This window comes from Canis lupus, chromosome 7 (genome assembly GCF_003254725.2).
Source record: "Canis lupus dingo isolate Sandy chromosome 7, ASM325472v2, whole genome shotgun sequence".
Lineage (NCBI taxonomy): Eukaryota > Metazoa > Chordata > Mammalia > Carnivora > Canidae > Canis > Canis lupus.
Genome location: NC_064249.1, coordinates 43,700,939 through 43,727,446, shown reverse-complemented (window position 1 = coordinate 43,727,446; position 26,508 = coordinate 43,700,939). Strand labels below are relative to the sequence as shown.

The window sequence follows — 26,508 nt, the reverse complement described above, 5'->3', positions numbered from 1 at the left end:
AGATGTGCAAACTGCGTTTCTTTATAACAGAACTCATCTTAGTTCTCAGCCCTTCATTTCTTCCAAAGGTGGAAAACAAACAAATTCAAGGTAACTGGCACTTCTCATTTAAACTTGGTCAGTTCAGGACACCTGGGGGGCTCAGTCAGTTGAGTATCTGCCTTTGGCTCAGGTCATGATCCCAGGGTTCTGGGATTGAGCCCCATGTCGGGCTCCCTGCTTAGGGGGGAATCTGCTTCTCCCTCTGTCCCTCCTCTTCTGCTTGTGCTCTTTCTCTCTCTCACTCTCTCTCTCTCAAATAAAGAAATAAAATCTTAAAAACACACACACAAAAAAACCATGGTCAGTTCAGGATTTAACTTCTGTTTTTCTCTCCTTTTCCTGGAGTAATCTATGTTTCTGGGAGCCAGAGGAGGTACATCTTGCTGACTTTGTCATGGATCCTGGGATATTGGCCTCTGCCCCTGCTGTACCTGTCGCATGTGACCTTGGTCCCTACTGTGGCTTCCACTTGCCAGGTCAACACCAGGTCAATGGTTCTCTTTGTCCCAGCAGCAAAGCCTCTTTGCCTTTTTTCCAGCTGCCCTCTGGGCCACATCTACATCTCTTTTGGGGAGCATGGGGATGCTGGTGGCTTTCTCCGTAGCACCCCAGGATAAACAGACACCCAAGACTGATCAGATCATGAAGACACTTTCAGTCATGGCTGGTCTTCTACTCAGGCGCCATGTTAGAAAGGGACACCTGGCCTCCTGGACTCCATCCTGGAATGCAAACAATATTCTCTTCAGCTCTAACTGGGATCTAGAATCAGGTTTTTTGTCATTATGTTGACTGCCTTTCACTCCCAGCTCTATGAGGCAGTTCTGCTGGGCTCTATGTCAGACACCTACTCATTGAAACTCCGGTCCTACTTCCTTTCATTCTTCTCTCAGCTGCTCTCTGGTCTTCCTCACCTCTGAACCTCAGTCAGGGCCAGTTGGTTAAGGTAATGATTGTTACTCAGCTTAGATTCCTCCCTATTCTGTTTAAAATCTGTGCTCTGACACTTCCAAGCCCTTTTTAAGTGCTGCAAAATATTATTTCACAAAACTCTTTGCTCTCACACCTTCATTTCTGCTATGGACATTCAAAAGCATGCCCTGAGACTCTAAGCTGGACAGTGGCACCATGTTCTTGGCTGTGGCCCTGGAGGGCAGGGCACCTGCCACCTAAATGACAAAGAAAGGTAAGATGAAAAAAGCACTGGGCGAAGAAATCTCAGTTACATTCTCAGATGATTATTCACCTGATTCAATAATGATGAAAGGAAGCATAACCAAGAGCAAAGTTTCCCACCAGATGGCCAGGCACAAAAGTCTTACAAGTGGGCAAAGAGATAGTGATGCTTTTAGCCTTGGAAGCTCCTGGAATCCCTATCAGCGTCGGCTTCCAGGACCTTGGTGGGGACTCCTCTGAGCACAGTCTGAAGGGAACAGACTCCAAAGAGCCACCGTGTAGTCCTCACCTGTGGCAAACACACCTATGCACAGGGACTGCACTGACCCTCCAGGAGCAGCCAAGAGGTGTTCTGCTTCTTGCATGCCTACTTCTGCAAACAGTTGTCCATCACATGCAAGGAGCTGGGGAGGTGCTGGAAGGCTTGTGTTCTGGGCACCCAAGGAGCACAGCACACAACCTGGGGTATGTGTGGAATATGGTATGAGTTCCTGGAACGGGCAGGAGTCCCAGGGCCTCTGCTTTATGTTTATGAGATTCTCTCTTTCATTTGCAGCTGATGAGCCCTTTCAGGAAGGCCCAAGCCAACTGTTGGGTGATGCTCAAATATTGCATACGAAACCCTCAAATCAAATTTTATCATTATATTGAAGCATTTGCTATGCAAAAGTTCAGTTCAATTAGAAATCCAAATGTAGTATCACAAGACGTTCCAACAGTATAATTGTCAGTGAAAGAAAAGGAAAGGCTGTTACATTCTTAAAATATAATTTCAACTGTTGTAAATTTTTTAACTGTCTGTAAAAAAAATGATTTAAAAATTTTATTGCATACTCATGTGAACAAAGTTTCTTGTGAGTGGCGGTTGTTGAGAGTTTGAAGACACCATCATTAAGAGGTATTGATCAGGAATTGGGTGCAGCCATTTTACACATAAAATTTGATATGAGAATGTTATGCTCACAGAAGCAAGTTTGGGTTTCTTATTACAAATATGAAAATATACTCTTTGAGATTTTTATACATATTCAATATTTAATATCTTTCCCAATACTTATTTTTCTTGTTTGTAATTATGTAATATAAACCAAAAGTGATAAAAAATTTCCACCAGCCCCCATAGGAAGACTCTCAAATCCCTTCCAGGTCATTCTGGCGTGTAGCACAAGTATTACTATTTTGTATATGTGCCACGATGTCAAAAAGTTCAAGAAGGTCCCTTCTGCTGCAAAGAATATGAATTCTGGATGCAAACCAAGTTGGGGTTTCAGTCCCACTTCTTCCCTGTACTGAGGTCATGCAAGCTACTTAAGAGACCTGAAGCTCAATTCCTCTCATGCAGAAAAGGGGAAAGAGCCTCAACTTCCAGGATGGAGGACACCCAAAGAGCCACACCAACACTGCAAACTCATCTCTGCACCTCTGTGACCTTGAGCGAGACCTCTTGCCTTTCTGAATCCCACTCTCCCAGAGTCAGGGATTCAGAGGCCACCCTGGCGAGCCACTGTGATGGGCACGTGATCCCACTGCCTGGTCACCGGGTGCATCGGCCCCTCGGGAGGGGCGGGGCTGGGTCACAGAGTCCCCATAAAACTGCCGCTCCAGGAAGAAGGAGAACCAGGCGCCCAGCACTCGGCTGCCACTCACTGATTTAGTATTCAGAATTCGGAATTTATGGAGCCGCCTTCCTCTGTCACATCATCCATCAGAAACAGACACTCAAGAGATGGAAGGGGAAAAAATTAAAAACCTGTTTATTGCTCAACTTGCTCTAGGCATGTTTTAGCTTATTGTTCAGCTCTGTTCATTTCAGTGCTGCAATTTGGATGGCTTTCTTAGTTGCCGTGGCTAACATGTATATATATGGATGGATGGATGGACTCGCGTAGGTATCTTTATCTCTGGCAAAATGAAAAAAAGCACCAGAAATTGCATTATCAGTGATGTTCTTAAGCCTGGGGGTAGGCCTGGGCCCTGTTGGGGTGCACCTGGGCTCAGCTCTGGATTCTCGGCATGCTGGTATGGAGCTGGCCTCCCCTGGCTGGCGGAGGCTGCTGCACTGCGGGTATTCATCGGGTATCCTGCTATGTGCTCCTGTCCACAGCAAGGGGAGCTGGTGGCCAGGATGGGTATAGAACACACAATGGCAACAGGCAGCAAAGACGTGAAACATGATGTATAGGGATGGAGGGAGGAAGGGATCAAGGTCATCTTTGCAGAACAGACAATTAGATCACATCTGGTGTGTGTGTGTGTATGTGTGTGTTTAAATATTTTTTTTATTTGAGAGAGATAGAGCACATGAGCAGGGGGAGGGGCAGAGGGAGAGGGAGGAGCAGACTCCCCACTGAGCAGGGAGCCCGATACAGGACTCAATCCCAGGACCCTGGGAAGGCAGGTGCCCAACCTACTGAGCCCCCCAGGTGCCCCGTTGTACATCCCAGGGCCCTCACACTAATTTCTCAAGGTGTTGGATGCATCATTTTCAGAAGCAGAGTATGTGTTATCACGTGGTGGGGGTGGTCGGCCCTGGTGGGGGGCGCTCTAGGAGACGGTGATCGGCAGCGGGGCTGTAGTTGGGTCTTCCCCGCTCCCTTGGAAGTACTGTTGTGTGACCCGGCTTGGGGGCCGTTGTTGGCTCGCTTGGTGACAGTCCTGACTGGTGGCTTCGGTGTCTTAGATCTTGCTTTCCATTTCCGTTTTAATCCATATCAGTTATAGTAAAGCCTTTTGTCTGGTTTCTGACATCTCAACTCCATGTGCTCACTTTGCAGGCAGAGATAGCTTGAGAAAAATGTAGTATTTTACCAGGGTGCATTTCTAGAGCGGGCTTGGGGGAGGCAGGCCTTGCCCGTTTGAGCCAGGAGTCAGACCTGTCCCCCGTCTCATAGGGGGAGAGGATGACACAGGCAGGGGCCTGGTGTGGCATGGGCGCCGGCGGTTTGCTGGAAGAGGAGGGCTGCAGGCTGGACTTCAGCGGTGGCTTGGGATTGGGGCAGCAGGAAGAGGAGGTGACGGGGATGTGTTGTGTGTGCGTGTGTGTGCGTGGTGTGGGTGCTGTGGAGGTGCTGTGAGCACCAAAGAATCCCTGGCAGCTCATTGGAAATGCTTTCTGGCGGTAGGCCGGGCTCACGTGCCCCCACCTCCACCCAGGCGCACCTGGCCCGTCATCCTGAGACCTAGGAGGCCAACGTGACACCCACAAATCCACAGTTCACAAAAGACCTTTTGGAGAAAGAGGGTGCTGGTGGAGCATCTCTGCTTCCACACCCCGTGAGCACCAGCAGGATGGGGGAGAAGACAGAGCCTCCCCTCCCATGGGGCGCTGTGACGCGTCACAAGGCTGCAGAGGCCCAGCTTTCAAGCTCCTTCTGAGGCAGACGTGGCTTCTGGGGAAGCTGATGGTTTTCGGTTTGAAGTGCAGGCTGCAGAAAGCCAGAGGGCAATTGTGCAGGGCTGACGCCTGTGGCCTGACTCCACCGGTTCTTTGGCAGCAAAAGAGGACACACCTCCTCGAAAGAACCGGGCTTTGGACTTAGGTTCCAACCCTGGCTCTGCCGCCCTCTGGCCTCATGACTTTTGATAGTTTACCTCCCTTCCCCGAGACTCTGTTTTCTCATCTCTAAAATGGGTGTAAGAGTATCTGCCTTGCAGGCTTATGTTAAGAAGCATACACATTGCATTTAAAATGCTGAGGTCATGCTAGGGCATCGACACGTGCTCGCGATCGCCAACATGTAGCAAATCCATCCTCATTCCATGTCCTGTCCTGGAATGTCCCATGTAATGCTTTGTCCCATGTAATGCACTTATTCTCCCAGCAACCCCATTGTGTCCCAGGAAGACCGGTATGATTCCTGTTTTCAGGTGGGGAGTTTGAGGGGCTGAGAGGTTGACTAACTTGTCCAGGACCCATGATGTGTCAGGGGGGCAGCCGGACATGGGCCCAGATACGGAACCAGGCAGCTCAGATCTGGTGGCTTCCCCGGCACAGTGTTGCCTCTGCCATGATCGCTGCCCCCGTGCTGAATTCTGGTCAAGGGAGAGTGGCCCACATGGCTGCCACTCACAGTCTTGGTAGTGAGCACCTTGGCAGGTGAGCTTATGTATGTGTAGTGGGCAAGGCAGTCCGGGAGTTGCTCACTCAACAGTCATTTCTCTTCTCTTTCCTGGCTCCTCAGGCCCTAATTCCACCGGTGGCAGCAATGTGGCAAGTGGGGAATGGTCTACACTGGCCGTGGCGGCCCCATCTCCTCTCCCGGCCTCCTCCTCTGCAGCCAGGGTAGCTGGGACATCCAGTCTGGTCAAGGTGGAGGTTTGGTGGGTGCATCTGGGAAAATTTTCCTCTTGGAAAACAAAAAATGGAGTTCTCCGTTACCCAAAACATTTCCATTAATGGGTTGGTCATCTTCAAACATTAGCTGCCCAAGAGGGGCGCCTGGTCGGGTAAGCTACTGACTCTTGGTTTTGGCTCAGGTCATGATCTCAGGGTCCTGGGATTGAGCCCCAAGTCAGGCTCCACGCTGAGGATAGAGTCTGCTTAAGATTTTCTTTCTTCCTCTCCCTCCACCCTCCCCACTCTCCTGTACTCTCTCTCTCACTCTCTCAAGTATATATATATATACACACACACACATATATATACACATATAGATATAGATATATAGATATAGATCCTGCAAAAGACAGTGTGTGGATTTTTTTCTCTGCTCATTCTTGAGTTCTTGAGACTGAGGCCAGAGAGACAGTTTTGCCCCTAGTCTCCCCTCACGCAGGCAGATACAGTCATTGGTAATTTAGGCAGAGGCCAAAACTTTTACATGGGATGTAAAAGTGTTCCAGTCCTCTACAGGACACATTCACTTCCTTTCCCCGAGTGGTGGAGGATGAGTCCTCCTGTGGGGTAGGGAGTGGGGAAGGTGGCTGTCACCCCATGGACAGAGAAGGTACAGTGGTGTGTCAAACCCTAACCCTTAATCCTTGCCCCACTTCTTCTCTCCCGTGACAATATGAAGAGTTCAGTCCTTTCTCATCAAAACAGAAACCATAAAATCTCTCCCTTGACCTGATGACCCTCCGCTGGCCTTCACCTGATCTTTCCTTCTGCCCCATGCACACTCAGGTCACCTTCTTCCCACCCCTTCACCTTCCAAAGCCTGGGTCAGACTCTGTCTTGCTTTCAAAACTTCTCTCAAGTGGACTGAGAGCCAAAGACCAGCCTCTAGTTTGCTAAACCCAGTGACGGCACCATCATTTGACACACTTGTCGACCTGGCCAGGCTCACTCCATTAGCCCAGCCTGTGGACTCCAGCCACCCAGGACACCTTGCAGTCCCCAAGGACTCAGCTTGTGATGGTCTCTGCTATGGTGCTGTTCTAGTCCGGGTCATCCTGTCTCCTGCTTCCTTGATTCTTACTCATCCTGCACACTTCAGCTTAGATACCACTTCTCTGTGACATGATGTTTGGACCTTAGGTGCTTATACAGCATCCAGGTTCCTTAGCACTTTACGGGGCAGCTGTCTTTCTGTCTTTTTATTTACTTTCTCCATCATGTAGCTTGACTTATTGAGAGCCATGATTATTCTTTGTCACCACAGTTTTGTTCTCCGGCACCTAACTCAATCCCTGACTCCTAGTATGTGCGTAACAAATGTTGGCTGGATGAGAAGACCAAGCCTTGCTCTCAGGGACCTTGGAATGAACTTGACAGCTAAACATGAAAAAAAAAATCAGAATACAAATTAGGAGGAAGTGAATGGTCCAGGGTTTCTGGCAAGAGAAACCTACGAGGAGAGTTCTGCTGTTGTCTGGCAAGAGATGATGAGCACCAAAGAGTGAGAATGCAGAGGAAGACAGTGAGGGGTGGGGTGAGGGGGAACCCCAGCCACTCAAGCATTCACCAATCATCTATGGAGCACCTACTGTGTACCAGGCTCTGAGGACAGAGCAATGAACGAAACAGTCTCCAGTCTCAGCCCTTTGGAGCTTACATGTCTGGTTGGGGGAAAACAAGATAGATAAATATGATGTATAATATATCAGACAGTGCTAAGTATCATGGAAGATGAGATAGGAAGGGGGCATCGCCCACTGCACACATCTTAAGTGTACTGCTCAGGGAAATGTGAAGTCTGTGCTTTCAAGCCTCCCACCTGCCCCAGCTTTTCCACAAGCCTTTTCTGACCTCTTTAGCCTGCAGTGACGTCTCTGTCATTTGAAGAGACTCCGGGGCACCAGAGACGCTCCCGTTCAGCTTGGGACACTCTCCTTTGTGTTCATTCCAAAGCTCCTCCCGTGTGCCAACCTTGTACACTGGGTCAGAAGCTCCCTGCGGACAGGGCCCACATCCTAAACTTCTGTTCTCTGCTATCCCGCAGCAGCATACTCAGTTCCTATTAGATATTCAATAAATACTTGTTAATTTGATTGATTGCCTGATTCATAAATAAAATTGCAAGTGAAACCTCTAGTTAAGGTCTCTTAAGGAGTTTTCAAGGCACTGATTGCTAAACACACTACAAAGGGGAAAACATCTTTAGAAGAGAAATTAGGGTACTAGCTATTCTGGGTATGATGATAACAATCTAAAGCGTGAGCCTACCATATTCCCTCCAAGGACACAGGGGTCCAGAGAGGACAACCATGTGCCCAGGATCCCACAGTTTGTCTTCCCTCTGACTCCGTTTTCTTATCTATACAATGAAGTGAACTACCACCTAGGCCACTTATTCGAAAATCAGCTCTGTGGCTCAAATAACGTGTGGATGAATTCAGCCTGGCATGAATGTGCTATCTCCTGTTGGTCACTGATCCCTGACTTGCCTAAGGACGCAGAGGGCTCCCCTCTGGTGGCACACTGGCCCCCTTTCTGGTGGGAAAACGAAGCCTCGCTCGCTGGCGCGGCCAAGGACTACCTGCTGGTTGGAAGGGAGTGGGCAGGCTCACGCCCTGTGAACCAGCCCTGGCTGCCTAGCAGCTTGCCAATTTTTAATTTAATCTCGTGCCACCCTCGTTAGCATCTGGTTATTACTGGGCCATAACCACAATAATAAGTATTCCAGTTGTATCTTCTATTTGTGGAGTGCTTTGCAAACCTTTTTATTAGTTAGTTGCAGCTCGGTTGTCCTGGAAACCGACACACACACACACACACACACACACACACACACACACAGAGTAAAAGCAATGGGGAGGGGGCTAGGGTAAAGTGTCTACCAGGCAGCTCAATTTGTCTTTGACCAGCAGGACGCCAGTGTTCCCTCCGGGGCTCTTGGGGGAAGTTAGACCAAGGTAACCCTTCAGCACAAAGAGAAACTGGTGCCCAACCTGGATACCTCCATTCAACAGAGACCCCAAAATGTCTCTGTGGGTGACCTGGCTACTCTGGCTGCCCAGCCAGTCAGTGGCAGAGTTGGCCCCGTGGTTTGGGGCGCAGGGAGAGGCTGCTCTTTGTCTTGCATCTGGGACGACATCTGAAGAAATCGCCTTGTACATAAGCAAATGTACGACTCTCTCTCTGGGAGATCAGTCAATTACAGCAAATTGAGCTATTTCATTTCGGCTTGCAAATGGCTTTCAGTTACACAAGTAGACACATTAATCTAATAACTAATGATCATATATTTCACTAATCATACAGCCCTGCATGTGGTATAATATCTAATTATATTTAATATTAAGACATCTTCACATGTGCATTTTTACCAACTGTCTGGCTCAGGGAGCCATGCAAGAGCACAGTGGCAAAAGGCAAGGCAGCGGGTCCCAGGAGGAGGAAAGCCAGCAGGCAGAGGGACCACGGGGTCTAGGAGACCAAAGGCCACCCCCCTGGAGGAGGGGGTCTTCTTTGGAGAGTGTAAGGGAGATTTTTGTCACATCAGGGTCAAGGCTAACCTATGGGAAACTGTTGTGAACACAACACCCTCCCTGGACAGACCAGTTGGAACAACATGCCCCTTGCTGAGAGCTTCTGTGGACAGTTGCCAGGGCACTCAGTTAGGCCTGCAGCAGCAGGGCACACACTCACTTCAGCTCCCACTCATTCTCCCTCTGCCGGGCCCCTGGGGTGCCAGCCGCCCTGCCGTCTACACAGCCCCGGGTGGCTGTCCAACTCTGTCACTGACTGGCTAGGCTGAGTAGTCAGGTCACCCACAGATACATTTCAGAGTCCCCACCTGAGCTTGGAGCCAGAGCAGGAACCCTGAAAATGGCCCCCTGCAGGCCAACTCAGACACCACATAGTTTATCTCTTCCCAAAGCCAACACTGCAAATTGCAAGAAATGTTCAAGGTAGGGGTAGGGGAGGAGGTGAGACTAAGGAAGGAGAGTCTGTTGGTCCTTCTGGGCTGGGTGACTGTGTCTAAGCTTTGGGTTTTTGGTATCAGCCTCCAGCTGTCACCTTCTCTACCTCTGGCTGCATCCTTGGAACACTGGTTATTATGGGCTCCATGTTTGTGTCCCCCCAAATTCATAAGTTGAAGGCCCGATCTTCAATGTGAGAGTATTTGGAGGTATTTGGAGGGGCCCTTTGGAGCTAATTGGACTTAGATGAAATAGTGAGGGTGGGGTCCCCATGTGTGATTAGTGCCCTCAGAAGAGAGAGAGAGAGAGCCCTCTTCACATGCCTGCAATGAAGAAAAGCCATGTGAACACACAGTGAGAAAGTAGTCATCTCTAAGCCAGGGAGAGGGGCTCACCAGGAACCGAATCTGCCAGCATCTTGAGCTTGGGCTTCCCAGCCTCCAGAATTGGGAGAAATAAATATCTGTTGCTTAAGTGCCCCAGGCTATGATATTTTGTTATGGCAAAAGATGAAGCCACTGGTCATTTGCCTGGTGATCACAGTGTCTCTGGGGCCACTGTCCCAAGGACAGCTCTGGTCACTTGTGCCACTGTTTGGCCAGGAACTGATGGAGATGGCTGAGGGCGAAGCCATCCTCTGCTCCAGGACTGGCCATGAGCAGTCTCTCCATGCTCAGGGGGGTGAGGAGAGTCAATCAAGTTTGAGCCCAAGGCCAATCTTGGGCATGGACTGGCTCCATCACATTTAAAAAAGAATACAAAGTGAGTGTATAACCCCCAGAAACTCACTTCTTTGCACCACCAGGTGTCACCAGGTTGGCAGTGATTGCCCATTGCTGGGGCCCAGCTCCAATCTCTTCCTGGTGCTCACACTCTCCCGTGCTTCCTCTGCAGGGACCTTGGGGGGTTAGGAGATTTTTCCAGATACAAGTACTGTGCTTCCGCACCCAGTTTCTTTGAGTGCTTTTATTGTTTGCCACAATCCCCAGTTGTAAGTGAGGCACAAACTAGTGAGAAGAGAAAATCTAGGAACAGAGTGGGAAGTGGGAAGATGAGGACCAGAGATATAAGAGCCAAATGTCTGCTGCACTGCGACGGATGGGGCTGGGGTCCATGGACTGAAGGAACACCAGCTTTAGAAGATGGTGGTTGCCTTCCACCATGGGAACAGGGCTCGATAGGATACTAGCTCTTTCTTCAAACCTTCAGCCAGGACTTGGGCATTGGAGTCTGACTTTTGCTTACACCCATGCTTTTCTGTCACACCCATGCCTTTCTGTGTGACCCAGGACACATCACCTTATGCCTTTGAACCTCAGTTATCTCAGTGGTAATACGAGAGGGGCGGCATGGTATAGGTGAAAAGCTAATGGTTAGTGAAGAGCCAGTCTGGGGATCAGAAGTCCTAGCTCTAGTCTTCCTCCTGGCTCCGACACCCTGGGCAAATCACTTTCCCACCCTGGGCATTAGCAGTCTGGAGAATTATGGAGTTGGACTGAGTCAGTGGTATTCAAACAGTGCTCATTGCCATTCCAAGGGACACACCACAAATGGGAGAGATGAAGGCTCAGTTGACGGGGTCCTGGCCACACAGCAGCCCCCTGCTTGTCTCTGATTTGTGCAGTGAGGATCCCACATGAGATGGATTTGGGCACAAAAGCTCTGCTGTTTGGACAGGTCTGGACATCTATTAGGGATCCCCTTGGTCGTGACCTGCTTGAGCCTCTGGTTTTGGGGAAGGTCTCAAGGGAGAAGCTCCCACAATCTGACCCCTAAGGGAACTGACCCCAAGGAGGGGAGAAGGAGGCCAGAAGAAGTTCTGAGCTGATAGGAGAGGAGGGAGTGACGGCTGGACTCAGGCAGGCAGGGCCAGCCCACAGAGGCCATTCTGTGAAGTTAGAACTCTTGGGCTCTGCGCAGAAGTCTTTGAAGGGTCTGGAGCAGAGAGGCATAGTCTGACTTGGAAGAGAGAGAGAGAAGAGAAAGAGAGAGAGGTTCAGGCTGAGGTCACGATCACATGACTCAGGACACTCCCGAAACAGCGCCACCCAAAAGTGTCTGGAACAAATCTTTCCCCAGCCTCCACCTCATCTTCTCCTCTGTGCCCCTCCTTTGGGAGGAGACGAGGTGGAGCAAGTTTCTGAGGAAGTCAGAATTGACAGATAAACAATGAGGTCTGGGTCCTCCCCTGCAGGCTCTCTGTTCTCCGATGACACCCCTCCCCACTTTCCCCTGAGCTTCCTGCAATGAGGACAAGGAGACCACCCCTTGGGGGCTTCCCTCCTGCACCAATCAATTCTCCTCAATTACCAACAAATCTAAATGTGATTTATCTGTGCAAGAATCATTCCAATATCAGGCGAGAATCTATCAATAAAACCCCCTAAGGCAATCTTGCTCAGAGTTGTCAATAGAAGCTCTAAAGCACAAAGGCAGAGCAGCTAGCAATCAGAGTATTTTTGCCTCCCTCCCCCCTTTTTGGGGAGCACTTAATTAAGTCGACCAGAAGCTGTCAAAGATAATTTTCAAAGCGCATGACCTCAGCAGCTGACATTTGATAATATTACATTCCACGTTGATTGAAATTGATTTTCCCCTCTTTTTGGGGGGATGGGGAGAAGGTGGGAGGGTGAGGTTGCAGAAGAGGGGAAGCTTGGATCCCTTTGACTCTGCCTGGGACCAGCAGCCTAAGGGTTTCCCCAGAGCAGACTCCTAGGCTCCCCCGCCTGCAGTGGAACCAGGGTTGGACAGACTTTTTCCAGCAGACCCATCATCCGGAGCTGGTGGACAGAGCTCCCTCCACCCAGGATGAGAAATTCTGTTGTGCAAGAAGCACAAGCTAATACATATATGGTGCCCGGTGAAGTTGATGATGTCCAATGGCCTATTTGCTGGAAAGATAGTGGTACTGAGTGGGGAAAGCACGATGGAAGGTATAGATCAGCTGATCTCATTGGGTCCATCCTTCACATTAGCCATTTAGTCTATGATGGGCACACAAGGTGGCTCACCATTTTTGGCTTGTTGCTTTAATTGGTCCAACAGCTCAGCTCTCTTTTCCAGCTCTGAGCTCCTGAGAGCTTTAATAGAGAGTTTCTATAGCATTGAGCAGATGGAGATGACAGAGGGAAGTGCTCCAGGAGCTGAGCACAAGGTGAGGCACTTATAAACTCTGGGGCTCCTTCTTCAGGTCCAGAGCCTGAAGGGCTAAACATCGAAGAGTCATGGAAGTAACAAGAGGAGAAGAGAAGTGTACTCACTGTGGTGGGAAATCGGATCCACAAAAGTCTGATCATAATCATGCGTCTTGTTTTAAAGAGGAAAAACTAAGCTTGATTGTAGTCAACGGTCCTCTGTTACATAGCTTAAAGTTGCTAGGAGAATAGATCTTAAGGGTTCTCATCACAAAGATAACAAAAAAAAATGTGTAACTCTAAAAGGTGGTAGATGTTAATTAACTTACTGTGGCAATCATTTGTCAATACATGCTTCTATCAAATCATTAGGTTTTGCACCTTGAACTTATGCAATGTTATATGTCAATTATATCTCAGAAAAACTTGAGTCATTGAAAGTTTTATGCCTGGTGTTCAAAGGCATTGCAGAGTGGTGGAACAACCAGCTGTGTGGCTATGAGCAAGGTGTGTCTCCTTTCTAAGCCTGCATTCCCTCATCTGTATAAGGGGCTGCAAGGTTGTGTGGACTAAAGGATCTATACATCAAAATATACAATCTACAAAGAATTTAATCTGATGATAAATTCCTTTCTTCCTTCCTCCCCAAGGGATGGGCATATAGCTTTTTTATAAGACCCATGTCTTTCCCCTGGGCATTGCTGCCCTAAGAGTAGGGATGAAGAAAAACAGGGTACATAACAGTTACACTTGGAAGCATAATTTCAACCTTATAGAGATTCTGAAATCTTGATCGGAGCCTGTAAGGAAGTGTAACTGTCAATAAGCCTCTTTCCTTTGACTTTTTTTTTTTTAAGATTTATTTATTTATTTATTTATTTATTTATTTATTTATTTGAGACAGAGAGAGACAGACAGACAGACAGACAGAGCTTGAGCACACGAACCAGAGTAGGGTTAGGGGCAGAGGGAGAAGGATTCCCACTGAGCAGGGAGCCCAACATGGGGCAGATTTCCACTGAGCAGGGAGCCTAACATGGGGCTTGATCCTAGGGCCCTGGGATCATGACCTGAGTTGAAGTTGGATGCTTAACTGACAGAGTCCCCCAGGCACCCTAACTTTTAACAAATACAGCTCTTACTATGTGCAGCAGAAGGGTTTGGTGCCATGTGTCAGCATCCATTGGCTCACCTCCAATGTCAGCTGCAACTGTGACGAGGCGGTTCCAGATGAGCTCAGACACATGCTGGCACTGGCCTAGGTCCATTTCAAGTGCATGTTCATTTCCAGCCCAGGGCCTTCTCCAGAAGGAAGCTGCTCAACCAATGAGCGAGGGCATCCCAGAAGGCAAGGGCACTGTTGTCTGGGAGTGGCTCACTTCCAATGAGGGATGGAAGCCAGTGTACAAACATTCCAACCTCTCATCCTTCAAACAACTTCAAATGGCATTCTCTCTAATGTTCAGAGGTCCTGCGGACTAGAGCAGCTACTGCCTATGGCTGCAACCTTGATGATGAGTCATTAAGTTGGCTTTTTCTCCTTCTCCACCCCATTCTTTCTGATCCTTCACACCTTTATAGGGTCACCTCCCAAATAAATGACCTGCACCAAGGTACTCAGCCTCTGCTTCTGGAGAGAACCCTGCCTTGAACATCAAGTCTTCAGAGAGGAGGGCTTTGTCTCTATCTGATCAAAAATTTTAGGGGATGAAGGAGCATCGTAGGAAAATGGAAAAGAAAGGAGAATTAACTTAGATATGTATAGAAATAAGCTTGCATTTTCTGATGCTGGGATCAACACAAAGATTGCAAAGGGGAAATGAGGATGTTCAAATGAGATTACACTGCAAGGAAAGTTCACAATTACATGCAAGGAGTCTGGGAGTTTGCTGAAACTAGCATCCCAATTCACTTCAGTGTTATAAGGAGAACTAGGGATCAACCTATGCTTCCCATACCCTGAAGACTATAGAAGAGGAAGGTCTTTGCCCAGGTGCCTTACCTGCCTTGGCCTTTACAGGTGATCCTTCCTGGGCTTCAAGGGGACTCCGTAGAGGGAGCTTGGGGGCAGAATTTGGGTGATAAAGGATAGTGAAACTACTCTGAGTAAGGAAATTGGAGAAATTAGGTTTTTGTTTCATAGATGGAAGAGCAAGAGACTTTGACCAGGTAAGAGGGGAAGAGCATAGGCTAGTACAGAGCCCAAGTTGTAGAGATGGCTAAGGTCTTCTTGGATTTATTATTATCTTCTTAATGAACTATGATGTCTAACGTGATTTCTGAGTGGCTTGTTCTGGTAGAAATCTCTCTACTTCCTCAAAAATTCCGTGAAGTCCACTACACATCTAGATCCCTTGTGTGCATGGAGTGTCTGGAAATCCATGGAAATTTTAGTCTGAGTCCTAAGCCAGGTAAACACTGGGTGCAATGGAGATAGTAAGTTCAGGGAAGCAAGATATTCTCCAAATATAACTAATTCTGGGGTTTGGGGGCCCAAGGATGGGATTTGCAGAAATCTTGAGGAAGACTTTGGACTTTCCCAAATCAATGGAAAGATGGCTTGGGTCAAACTTAACCTAAATGTTAAGGTGTATGGGGACCCAACTGATTTCTCAGTTCCCGAACACACAAGGACAGAAATCATTAGCCTAATACAATAGATAAGGAAATGGGGCTCAGTGCAGTCACATGGATTCCACACCTCATCATTTTTCCTTAAAGAATATTTTGTTGTGTGCCTGTTCGGTGGGAAACATCCCAGAAACATTTATACCTTGGTCCCTGCCCTCAAGGAATTTCTAATGAGCTAGAGCATAGCCAAAGGTGGACTGGACTCCATCTTTTGGAGAATGCTTGGCTCTCATGGTCTGCTGCCTCTACCTTCCCTGTGCTCACCAAGAATCAGGCATGAGGATCAACCACCTCCAGACCCCAAAATGGGTCCTCTGCCACACTGGATGAGTGAGGCTGGGAGCTTTTAATCATTGCACCAATCCAAATTCTTGCTGATGTGGTTGTGGCTAGATTAATGTGACCCATTAGCCTGCATTGGATAAAGAGTTTCCAGAAGCGGAGACTGATGGAGACGCTTCAGCAGCTTCTGGGATGCCGACGACTTCTGAGTGACTATATTAAGTATTTTGACAGTGACCTCCTTCTTTAGTGGACCTATCAATCAGAAGCAGTATTTTGGGTTCCTACTCCATTGGTAGGACCCTCTCTATTGTCCACCCCAACGAGGAGATGAGTCTGTGTTGACAGCCACAGGGTGTTAGAATGGAAATCATGAAGAGGAAAGAAACCCTTCTGCCAGCAGAGCTGCTGTTTCAAACCTCTCTCACTCACATTTGGAACAACAAACTTTGACTGATGATGCTTCTCCATATGGAGGGTCTTCCTATCTTCTTGTTTCTTGTCAAAATCTTGCTCATTCTTCAAGGCCCATTGCAAATCCCCTTCCTCAGGAAGGTTTCCCTGATGCTCTGGTCCTTATTATTTCTTGTGTGTGCAGGTTACCCGACTGTTACTTCTGTCTATGGCAATGTTCTTAGAGCATTGACCCTGGGAGTTGTTAATAGATGTTAATGTAAAAAATTATTCCGTTCTCAGGTACATTTGGGAAACACCAAGCTTAGCAGTTAAGTGGGTTTCTTTAAAGCAGGATGACTCAGAGCCTTTAATATGCTTACGTAGTTATAATGAGGGTGACCATATAATTTATGATCCAACTGAGGACATTTAGAGAGTAAAAGGGGTGCCATTCCTAATGATGCAAGACAATTGGTGCAAACTGGAATTGAACAAACTGGAATATATAGTCAACCTAATTAAAATCTCTCTGAGTGGTATTTTCAAAACTTCTTAGAACAAGGAGTCCTTTGGTTAAGGAGCATATCTCAGGAATAGTATTGTATGGATCACACTTTGGGAAATGCTGGTGTGCTGTGTGACTCAATCGCATATGAGCTCCCTAAAAACAGGGTCTGTGTCATGTTCATATTTGTTCCCCCTTGGCACCTAATGCAATTAGCAGAGGCTCAATAAAATACTGACTGAAAATTAAAGTAGGAAGAAAATTACTTTTATTTTCCTTGGGCATCTCAAGTAAGAGGTTATTCTAATGGGTTTGAATACATACAGGGCAGGTTTGGGGTTTTGTTTGTTTGTTTGTTTGTTTGTTTGTTTTTTGAGTCTGGGATTCTCCAGAGAAACAGAACCAATAGGATGTGTGTGTGTGTGTGTGTGTGTGTAGATGGATGATAGACAGATATTGATTTATTGGTTCATGCTATTGTGGAGACTTAGTAAGTCCAAAATGTGCAAGGCAGGCCAGGAAGCAGGAGACCCAGAGAAGAGTTACAGTCTAAGTCTAAAGGCTGTCTACTGGCAAAATTTCTTCTTGCTTGGGAGAGGTCAGTCCTTTGTTCTGTTTAGGCCTTCTACTGATTGGATGGGGCCCACTCACATTACGGAGGTTAATGTACTTTACCGAAGTCCACTTATGTAAATGTTAATCTCATCCAAAAACCATTATCATAGAAACACTCAGAATAATATTTTACCAAATACCTAGGTACTGGGGTCTAGCCAAGTTGACACATAAGATTAACTATCATAACACATATGGGAAGCTCCCTTACCTCTAGCTGGGGATGTGTTTAAAGCAGTGGACCCAACTTGAGCCTCCACAGAGCCATAGGTATCTCAGTATCCATGGTGGACTATGGTGGGGTCAGCAGGTCTTGAACTGAGTGAAGGTCTTTGTCCAGAGAGGAGTCATGGGAAAGACAGGAATGGGGACACAGCGGCTGTCTCTCCCACTAACTCATGTCTGAGCTTTCTGGTGAGAGGGAAAGAGTAGAGCTGTCACCACGAGGGTTTTGATGAAGACCTGAGGCCCTCATGGTGCTGCTGTTTCTAAATGACAAACTGAGATTCAGAAGTGGGGGTAGCAGCACTGTCCCACTTCAGCATGGAGCAGAGAATGACCCCGACAGGGCCAGATCTGGGGGAACTGCAGTACCGAGCCTGAATCTCATCTTAATAGAACACTGTAAGGGTTGATTCAGCTGCCATAGGACCTTCTCTTTTTTTGCCCTGTGCCCTCTCCCTTTCTTCTGGCCTGAACCTTGGATGTGATGCCCACAGATGGAACAGCCAACTTGCAATCTCAAGAACCAAAGTCACATGCTAAGGACAGTGGGTCAGGAAGGGAAAAAAAAAGCCTGTTTCTTGAGTACCACCCCTGTGCTACCTATCCTGGGACTCTGTTCTACAAGAAAAATAACATTTATTTCATTAAACAGTTATTCGTACTGTCTAATCTGTCATATATCACGCTAAGACTTTAGGGCTTAAAACAACTGCAGCACTCATTCTGCTCATGAACCTGCAGTCTTGGCACATAGGCTACCCATCTTGGCTCTACCTGGGGTCAGCTGGGGCAGTTGGAAGGGTCCAGGGCTGGAGTTCCCTGAAGGTTTACTTACTCACAGGTCTGGTAGTTGATGATGACATGACTGAGGCCTAAGTTAGCTTCAGCTAGAACATTTACGCGTGGCTTATGAGTTCCTCTCTACATGGTGGGTGGGCTCCAAGGTCAAGCAACCCAAGAAAGGCAGATCCAGCCTATCTTTTATGACCTAGCCTTGGCTGTCACAGTGATGCTCCCACTGCATTCTGGTCATGGAAACAGCCACCAAGGCCAGTCCCATTGCAAGGAGAGGGAAGCAGGGTTCATCTCTTTATGAGATAGAAACATGTACAACTGGAAATGTGGCTGTGGCCATTTTTGTAAAATATAATCTGCCACCGTGCTTTAGACAGGTTTCTGCTCCACACAGCTGCTGGCAATTCTAAGTGCTAGAGAAGGATCACTGCCATGGGGCCGCTTCTCCCTTCCCTCCAGGCCTCTGGGCTGTTTTATGAGGTCTCACAATGCTATTACACTGTGACCCCACCAAGTAGGCAATGGTCAACCTTGAGGCGCAAGATACTTCCCAAATTGCATTCAGTGGGCGCCTTAACATTGCGTCTGATCACCGACAATGCTTTGGGACAGATCCAAAAGACGCCGTGACTCTTAAAGGTGTTCACAGTCTCATTCGGGTATCCATATTCACACACAGGGCACAAGGAGCAAATAGGGACGCAATGGTAAGTAAGGCTGTTTCTGGAAAGGGTGATGCAGACCAAGTGCTACAAATGATGAACGGATGTGACGCGGTGGTGTGGCCTGAGGCCAGCCAGGGATAGCTCTGCGGGGCATACTGGATGGGGGAAGGAATGGGAGCTTTCTCAGCAAGGGACTCACCTTGAAGGTGGGGCCCAGCAGGAGCTTGGTGTGTGCCTGGGCCTGGAGGCAAGAGCACTGTTTGTTCAATGGGATCTTAGAGCCCAGTAGGGAGATCCACTGCAGGTGGCACCGGGGCAGGAGGAGGGGAGGGGTACAGACAGGGGCTCCTTAAGGCATCACACCACCAGAGACCTTCTCACTGGGTCCTTTCTAGAGGGATAAGGAGATTGGCTTGTCATCTCGAAGTGCAAGGAGGGAACAAAGAACAGCCTCCTTTCTTCTCCTGACAAGGAAAGCCATACCTTATGGATTTGTTCGAATCACTAGAGGACACCCGGTATGTTCCAGGTGCCAATGATATCGATGTGAAACCGCTGTGCGCACAGGAGTGTCCGGCCTACTGGGGGCACACAACAGAAACTGGGCTACTGGCCCGACCTAGTGGTGGGGGAAGTGTGATAGTACAGGGCGGAGATGGAAGAGGCCAGAAGACCACTCACTGCGGGGTGCAGGAGCCAAGGAAGGTGTCCCAGAAAAGGGGGTTTCTAACTTAGTGCCTTGAGGGAGCGGGAGGTAGCCTTCCCTCTAGCTGGTTGCTGGATAATGTGAGCTGCCGGAGTTGGGGGCTGGCTAGACACTGAGTTGGGAGGATGGAGGCTTTAGTGGAATTTTTGTCTCCATTAGCTGTGTGACCCCAGAACAATTACTTTACCTCCCTGGGCTTCACATGCCCTCAGCTACAAAATGGTGAGGGTGGCCGATGACCTCTAAGGTCTCTTCTGGCTCCAAAATTCTATGGCTGTCAGAAATCGCTTCCTCTGAAAAGAATTTATGCGGAGGTGCTTAAGGAATGCATATGTTTAGTTAATTTAGCTCAGCTTCATACGTACGAATTACGGCTACCCAGGAGAGACAGGGTTCTATTAAAAGCCTGGCATTCGTTTTGATCACGCTTAGAAATACTGCTGGAAACATCAGCAATGCACACGAAACCTCCTCTCACTCATACCCCAGACAGATGACAAAGTGATAAGCAGAGCTAATTCCCTGGGGCAATATTTCTTCCCAAAGCATAGATATGGGTGAATTATTGCCATTCTTAATTGCCTAATGATTTTTTTCCCCTTTCATGTAATCTTTTCGGGGGGTTGTATTTTTACCATCTTGCAAATTCATATTGGCAGAGTGATATACATTGTCGAATAAAACACAGTGGCCAATCCATCAAAAATCAGGCTGCAGTTGCCTTGAGTTTTTTGGAGAGAGACTGTAAAAGGGGGAGGAGTGGAGGGAGAGGGGGAAGGTGCTTCAGTGAGGTGGGCGGTCGCTTTCCTGCTGGTGGATCAGCAGTTCTCAGGGCTAACCCTGAGATGGGCTGAGCATTCCAATTTACTCCGAGCTCTTTTCCTTCTGGGTTCAAGTTTTGGTTCTTTGGGGTGTTTGCCTTATTAGCCACAGCTGTCTGGGGAACTCAGAAGGCAATTAGACCAGGGAGTGAGCCGTTTAGGGGATTGGTAATGGAATGTGGATTCTTTTCTCCCTAACTTAATTGTTTGCATCTGACCAGAAATCATTACCAGCTGATGGCTGCTTGGTGGCATCAGTGAACTAAAGTGGTGACCCAGTGGAGTTCTTAGCACTTGATGGGAGAGGGTTCTTGGGAGAGACCTAATAGAGAAAGGGGTTCTCTAAGGAGAGAACTAAAGCTCCTTTGGTGGTGAGGAGGGTTTGCCCTAGACTTGTGTATCCAGTGAGAGGTGATTTTGCTACTGTGTTGCCTCCTATTCACTTTCGGGGATGTGAGGGCCAATGACAATGACTGAATGACTTTGGAGATACCCTGCCCACAAGTCCTTGATGGGCTGTAAATGGTTCTAGCCTTCAAGGCACATTAGGGTTAGATGTGAATCTTCCCAACCTCCATTTGCTCCAGGCTCCACCTCAGACCAATTAAATCTGAATCTCTGGAGATGGGACCTGGGCATCAGTATTTGCAAAGCTAGGTTTTTCCAATGTACAGCTAAAGTTGAGAGCCATCCCAAAAGGAAAGTTTCATCACCTCTTACTTGGGAAATAATTATCTCAAATTGCTTGGTCAAGACAGCGATAGGTGAAGGGAATGAGGAAGAAAAGTCAGGAGTGTGGGGACCCCTGAAAGCAACAACTTCAACAAGTATTTATTGAGACCTGTTATGCACCAGGCACTGGACTAGGGCTGCTGGGGCTGCAGCTGGAATGAGACGGTCTTTGAGCTCACCGTTCCCCTAGAGGATACCAACAGTTGATCCCAATGGCAAGCATGCAGGATGCCAAGAGAGAACAAAATAAAAAACCCAAAATCTAAAGGGTGAGGAAGGATAGGGTGAGTGAGAGGGAATTCAGATTGATCCAGGCCAGTGATGTCCAATGAAATGGAACATATTACAAAAAGAATATAAAATAAAATATAAATTATATATGTAATTTCAAATTTTCTAGCAGCGCCATTAAAAAGTAAAGAGAAACAAGCAAAATTAATTTTAATAGTATATTTTATTTAACCCCATTTTGTCCAGAATATTATCATCTCAACACGTAATCAGTCTAAAAATTACTAATGAGTTGTTTTACATGTTTTTGCACTAAGTCTTCAAATTCTGGTGTGTGTGTGTGTGTGTGTGTGTGTGTGTGTGTTTATACTGATTGTGCATCTCAATTTGGACTAGTCGCATTTCAAATGTTCAGTAGCTAGAGGATAGTGATTTTTTGCATTGACTGGTCAGTGCTGCTTTAGGGAGAGGGAATAGTGCATTTGCCACAGTATGTTGGGGAAGGTGGGATGTCCAGTGTGGTGAGGGCAGAGTGAAGGGCATGGCAGGCGTAGTCTGGACAGCTGAGTAATTTGCAGGTCAAGTGCAAAGTGCAAAATGAAAATGCAAAACTCCTTATTCAAAAACTACGAGAAATTTAAGATTGAAAGAGCAGAACATTACATCACGTTGAGGGCGGGACCCAGGCAACTGCACAGGTTGGGCACTCGAAAGCTGGTCCTGGGCGTGGCAGGCACCAAATCGCCATGCCAGACCGTATTCTCCTTCTCCTCCTCCTCCCTTGCACCTGGAGGCCCCATCTTGATGCAGTACTTCCTCTTCTCAAGTGCGTTAGGGAGGCCCACCCCTCCCCAGCCTCAGGGAGATGTGGATGGCCTTAAAAGCCATCTAGGTCATTTCATTCCCTTTGCTTGTGCCTGGTCTAGAAGGTCCATTGATAAAACAGGAAGCTGGCTGATGATCATTGGGAAGATCATCCTCCTACTATGCTGAGTGAAGTAAGTCAATTTTAAGAAAGACAATAACCATATGGTTTTACTCATATGTGGAATATAAGAAATAGTGAAAGGGATCATAAGAGAAGAGGAGGGGGGACCCAAGTGGGGAAAAATTAGAGGGGGAGACAAACCAGGAGGGACTCCTCAACTCTGTGAAACAGAGGGTTGCAGAAGGGGAGGAGGGTCGGAGGTGGGGCAGACTGGGTGACAGGCACTGAGGAGGCACGTGATGGGATGAGTATGGGGTGTTAGACTATATGTTGGTAAATTGAATTTATAAATAAATAAATAAATAAATAAATAAATAAATAAATAAATAAAATATAAGATCAATAAGATCACCCTCCCTAATGTAACACTGTGAAAAGAACCTGTCCTGCCAGAGGCTGCCTGTGGCAACAACAGCTCCTGAAGACTGAGCTGCTGCAGGCTTCATGTGACTCAAAGAGAATATTCAGGAAGCTTCATGGAGACCTGACTTGGTTAAACCATGGAATGGATCAACTCTGGAGCATCCTTGCCACTGGCCTTCTTGTTAGGTGAGTTAGTAACTGTCATAGTTCAAGGCACTTCTGGATGGGCAGCCCAAAACCTCTTTGTGGACTCAGTGTAAGATGGGGACTTACGAAGGCAGGCTGTAGGGGTTCCTGAGGGGCTCAGTCTGTTAAGCATCCGACTCTTGATTTCAGCTCAGGTCATGATCTCAAGGGCTTGGGATAGAGCCCCACGTTGGGCTCCGTGCTCAGAATGCAGCCAGCTGGAGGATTCTCTCCCTTTCTCTCCCTCTGTCCCTCCTGCTCCTCTCACACACACTCTCTCTCTAAAATAAATAAATAAATCTCAAAGGGGGAGAGAGAGAAGGCAATCTATGAAGTACTTTTTTTTTTTTTTTTTTTTTTTAAAGCAAGGAAGCACCTTGAAGGGTCACCTATCCCCAGTTTCTTATCTGGTAACCAGCTGACATCCTTATTCCCTCACTGTCCTCAGGCAGATTTGGGATCAGGCCCCATGTTCAAGATGGTGAGTGAACCTATATGGGGGATTTAAATTGCTTCTCTTGGAAACGTGTGCTGGCTGTGGTTGACTAGGAGTGGCATCCAAAGTAACTGCCACTCTTGGTCAGCATCAGATTTTCAGCTCCTGAAAGATTTGGGGCCAGTGTCCTGCCTCAGAAGAAACATATAACACATGAGAGGCATAGAATACATATTCATGTTTCCTCTCATTTCTCTTTCTCAGGTTACTTCATTGTAGAATCGAATGAAATAGCCAAGGTGTGTATAGGTCTGTATGAACTAAGAAGCCATGAACTGATTTTGCTGGTCAGGGTAGAAGGCTTACAGTGGGTAAGAATCCTTATTTCATTCAACACAAATGAACAAGTATTTATTGAACATTATTGAGTACTTATTATACACTACCTATAGTTGAAAAATTGACTATGCTGTGCTCCAGGGAGGCAGAGTTTCAAAGCAAGGTGCTAGCAAATGGCTTCTACATGCCCATCATGAAAGAAGAAATTCAGGGTGCCTGAATTCAGTTAGGCCTCTGCCTTTGGCTCTGGTCGTGATCCCAGGATCCCGTATCTTCTCCCTCTCCCTGTGCCTCTCCCCCTGCTTGTGCTCTCTTTCTCTCTCTGTCAAATAAATAAATAAAATATTTTTTAAAAAAAGAAAGGAGGAAAGAAAAGAAAGAAAGAAGAAATCTACTTGGCCAAAAAACAAATGTAGAAGTGTTCAAATGTGTTAGAAATCCGGGCAATAAAAACTGACATCGTCATGAGATACCACTGCACACTCATGGGCTCAGCAAAAATTAAGTCTGAGAAACGAAATGTGGGCAAGGAAAAGGAGCAGTGAAAACTCCTGGTGAGAGTGTAAAATACTACAAATGATTCGCAAAATGTTTGACATTATCCAGTAAAGTAAAAGCTAACTCCTGCCACACGGTAATTTGCTTCTTAGGAAAATGCACCTCAGGAAGCGCATCCTGATGATGCTCGAGTATGAGGCCAGTCCTCCGAACAACCCGAATGTCCACCAACTGCGGAATGGGTACGTAGTTTGTCATCTGTCAGTGCCATGGGCATGAGACAGCCGTGCGAGTGAGCAGACCACCGCTTGGCTGAGTCTGACTTCCTGTCGTGGCCTGGTCGCTTCCAAGTCATGCTCTGTAGCCAATAACCTCTTCGGGCCTCAGTGTCATCACCTGGCGAGGAGCAATGGTCCTACCCGCTTTACCACGTTGGCGTGAGTCTGATAGATGACTGTCACACTCGCTGGCTCACTGTGAGCCTCGCTGCAGAGCTAGTGGAAGAATGGGACACTGCGGTCTGCACGCTGCCTGGCAACTTCCCCCTCAGACTCAGGGAAGGCTGAGGATGAGCCTCCGCCGGTGAGGCTGGAAGGGCCTGAGCGCAGACTCAATGCAGGTGCTCTAGGCGGAGCAGAGCCAACAGAAAGGGACTGCGCCAGGGAATGGGAGCCCAACGGGAAACCGGGGGAGACAAGGAGAAAAAGAGAAGCCCCCCTATTTTGGAGAGGATGTCCAAACAGGGCCATGATGGTGCCAGTCCAGCCGAGCCCGGGCCTTCCAGAGTCAAGGGGCTCTCGCCCTGGGGAGAAGGTGTGAGCATGTGTCCTACACAGGGCAGAGCAGACATCAGAGGGTAATCGGGGGCCTGCTGTGTCATCCCACAAACTCCTATGAGCAGAAGAGGAGGGAGATGGAGTTGAGACTTGGGGAAATGGGAGTAGAGGCTGGTGGAGAAAATCAGGCCCACCTGTGCAGTTGGGAAGCAGGTCAGGCTCCCTGGGCTCCCCAGGGACCAGGGAGGCAGGGTGCTAATCTAGCAACTGCTCCTCTTGGCCGCCCGCCCACACCAGCACCCGGCCCCCGAGCGGCCACAGTTGGCTCGGGTGGCAGCTGTCCCGCTCTGCCCAGGACCAAGGTGGTTCCCAGGATACTGGCCTTCAGTCTAAAAACCGGGACAATCTCGGGTACACCAGGACACATCGGTCACCATTTAGAAGGACTGAGACCTACGTGAAGTTCTCTGGATTCCTTTGTTTTATTTTGTTACAAACGAAGAACAAAGCTTGATGAGGGACGAGGAGCTCCTGCCAAACACGGGGGGAGAGGGCAGCGAAGAGAAGTATATACAGGTGGGGTCCCGGCGGCGACATGCTGTGTCTCTGTCCTGGTGATGAGGGGAGACTCAAGCTTTCACACATCTACACTTCTTTCCAAGTTCACACTTGAACACTCCAGGTTCCTTAGGGTTTGTTTTTGTTTTGTTTTGTTTTGTTAAAATTTTCAATCTCCTAAAGGTCTGGTTTACATTTCAGGAGACTAGCTTGACTGCACAGAAAAACAGACCATGATTCCTCTCTCCTGAATCAGTAATTATTAAGGAAATCACAAAGAAAGAGACACCGGGCCACGTTCTGGCGGGGAGGGAGGGGGGCACAGAAGAGGTAAATTCTGTTCCCCTGAAGAGTTTATAGTCTGGTTAAGGAGACGTACTGAACCCATGAGTATGAAGAAAAAAATAGAACAGAACAGTCATTTTATCTGCAACAGGATGGCACCAGGTAGGAGTTCAGAGAAGATGCAGGTTCATATGGGCTGGTGATCCTTCACTAAGGGGGTGTCCCAGAAGGAAAGTGAGCCGGGTAAGTAGAGAAGAAAAGGAGGACATTTCAGGCTGAAGGGGTGAGGAAAAGTAGCACCAAGCAGGGGCTGACAGCTCTGGTACCTGCTCTGACTCGTCTCGACTGCTTTGGAAGCTACTAAGATGCAGGCACCAGGCATCCCAGCCCCCTGCCCCTGCAAGAACAACCCGAGCTGCTGCCTGTGAGGCTTGGCTTCTTTCCTCCTGAGCTGTGTGCCTGGGGGAGCCACTTAGTTACCCTTGCCGGGCCTCTGTATTCTCATGGGAACTGCAGATGACAACCCCCTCGACTTTGTGGTCACACGCGAAGTTCCAATGAAAACCCGGGTGTGAAACATGCCCGACCCTTTAAGTGATGATACCAATGGAAGATGATTACAAATCTGCACCCTCCCACATCCTGGGCAGGACGAACATTCGATTAGTTTTGCCCAATGAATGAATGAAGTCAGCTTATTATTTTTTTCCCCCCAGAAGTCTCCAGCACCTGGCGGAATCAGGGACATGGGATGAACCACAAGAACAAAAATCCCCCCAAAACTCACTTCATTTTTGATCCTTGGGATGGAAAACCAGC

General features: G+C 47.9%; 2 long non-coding RNA genes across 17 annotated transcripts in view; one reads left to right on the top strand and one right to left on the bottom strand.

The window, feature by feature from the left end:
• The window catches only part of LOC112647775 (uncharacterized), a 52,879-nt gene extending 34,432 nt beyond the window's left edge, over nt 1–18,447 (bottom strand). The window contains exons 1-6 of one of the 16 annotated variants that reach the window (XR_003128461.3): nt 18,146–18,424; nt 17,297–17,496; nt 12,783–12,920; nt 11,309–11,481; nt 10,312–10,547; nt 7,406–7,613 (exon numbers count right to left, since the gene is read on the bottom strand). This is a non-coding gene — a long non-coding RNA (uncharacterized LOC112647775). Of the gene's footprint in view, nt 1–4,059; nt 5,565–5,824; nt 6,932–7,405; nt 7,614–10,311; nt 11,482–12,782; nt 12,921–17,296; nt 17,497–18,145 lie in introns of those variants that run through there. The other 15 variants (XR_003128465.3, XR_003128466.3, XR_003128457.3 and 12 more) reach the window with 15 other exon arrangements.
• On the top strand, nt 18,359–23,737 carry LOC112647776 (uncharacterized). Its single transcript, XR_003128468.3, has 3 exons — nt 18,359–18,812; nt 22,627–22,797; nt 23,498–23,737. It is a non-coding gene; the product is annotated as an uncharacterized LOC112647776 (long non-coding RNA).
• The last annotated feature ends 2,771 nt before the right edge of the window (nt 23,738–26,508 follow it).